Consider the following 2,284-nt stretch of genomic DNA (forward strand, 5'->3'; position numbering starts at 1 on the left):
TATATATACCGATATGTATATATCTGTGTATATACGTGTATATACGTGCATGAAGAGGTATGCATGTTTATGTGAGTGTACATATCGAGGTGTATTAGACGGACTTCTAAGCATGTGAGTGGTGCATGCGTGTAATCCATGTACAATCATGTATGAGAGTGGGAATATGAATTTAGCAAGCGGTCAATACTTTCCCTCAAAAACTCTTAATAGGGGCCTTAGTAATATCATATATATGCGTAAAGGACTCTGTTTGTTGTAAAACATATATATATAAAGAATTTGTTCTATAAAAAACTACATTTTTGACGTGCAATCACTTTGTCTCCTTTAAATATATACTGAATTCGCGTACAAAGCGCCAAATAAAGGACGGTCAAATTAAATGTATACAATAGACTATTAGACTTAACTGAACAAAAGCTGTGTTGGTGTGCCGTACTGTCAGGGTGGTAGGAGATTTTAATATCCTGTTAAATTATTCTTTTCTCTTTCCATCTATTTTAATCACATTCCTCCCTGTATTTTGCTTAATCGTAATCACTATTTTATAATTGCCTTAAGGATACATACAAATTGAAAAAATTAATCTACTTTTTGCTTGTGTTCAGACGAATTACTTTCGGCATGGACTGTTAATGAAGATTTCCTCAATACGTAGAAATAAAGCAGACGTTGTTAACATTGAAATGGCATTATGCAAGACTGGCTTGCTGAAACGTGTACACTAAACAATAAACGCAGTTAATTAACTACATTCTTTAATGCTTTCTTGTTATATGTATGTGTATGTGGGTACGTGTGTGCGTGTATGCATATGCATTTATGTATAATATATATATATAGCAAATTATGAGTTAGAGGTTATGGAACAATCTAAGGGATAAATGTATCTGTAGACACTACTGGTGTATTACCTCACTATGTATAGTCCTAGCTATAATGTATACAATAGTTGGTAATTTAAAGGTAAAACCGTGGTTTAATATTGTTGTTGGCACTCCGTCGCTTACGACGTCGAGAGTTCCAGTTGATCCGATCAACGGAACAGCCTGCTCGTGAAATTAACGTACAAGTGGCTGAGATTCAGCGTGGCACAGTGTGACAAGGCTGACCCTTTGAATTACAGGCACAACAGAAACAGGAAGTAAGGGTGAGAGAAAGTTGTGGTGGAAGAGTACAGCAGGGTTCGCCACCATCCCCTGCCGGAGCCTCGTGGAGCTTTAGGTGTTTTTCGCTCAATAAACACTCACAACGCCCGGTCTGGGAATCGAAACCGCAATCCTATGACCGCGAGTCCGCTGCCCTAACCACTGGACCATTGCGCCTCCTTTTAAAGGATGGAAAGTAAAGTCAACCTCAGTGGAATTTGAACTCAGAACGTAGCGACAGACGAAATACCGCCAAGCATTTCGCTCGGCGTGCTAAGAATTCTACCAGCTCACCGCCGTCGGTTTAATATATAGAGAAAAGAAAAGAAAAAGAAATGGAGCAACAATTAACAATGAGAAGTTGATCATTGGTATTAAAAAGTCGCTGTTTAATCGTAGTTCGGAACCATTTACAGGCTGAGGCTAAAGATAACTCTCATTGTTGGCAAAGTAGTTGCCAGATTCAGCATCATTGACGTATGTAACATCAATAATTCATACAGATAAATCTGCTCGCTTACCAAATACAGTTATGGTAGGAGGAACTGAGAACGTTCAAAAAGCAGTACAAAGGGTCCAGTGGAGAGGAACGCCAATCGACTAAGCAGAGTTATTAGGTATTCTGAAGAAGAAACGGAGAGCTTGTTGCTGAGCACAAAGTCATAATTCGAAGAGATGAACGTACCGTTTAGTTTTCAACACTTTTCTGCTTCACCAGTAAGTTACTTGGTGGTATGTGTAGCAGTGGATGCGCAATGGCCCAGTGGTTAGAGCAGCGGACTCACGATCATAGGATCGCGGTTTCGATTAACAGACCGGGCGTTATGAGTGTTTATTGAGCGAAAACACCTAAAGCTCCACGAGGCTCCGGCAGGGGATGGTGGCGAACTCTGTTGTACTCTTTCACCACAACTTTCTCTCACTCTTACTTCCTGTTTCTGTTGTGCCTGTAATTCAAAGGGTCAGCCTTGTCACACTCTGTGTCACGCTGAATATCCCCGAGAACTACGTTAAGGGTACACGTGTCTGTGGAGTGCTCAGCCACTTTCACGTTAATTTCACGAGCAAGCTGTTCCGTTGATCGGATCAACTGGAACCGTCGACGTCGTAAGCGACGGAGTGCCAACAATAAA

The sequence above is a fragment of the Octopus bimaculoides genome, chromosome 20 (assembly GCF_001194135.2).
Source record: "Octopus bimaculoides isolate UCB-OBI-ISO-001 chromosome 20, ASM119413v2, whole genome shotgun sequence".
NCBI classification, from domain to species: Eukaryota; Metazoa; Mollusca; class Cephalopoda; order Octopoda; family Octopodidae; genus Octopus; species Octopus bimaculoides.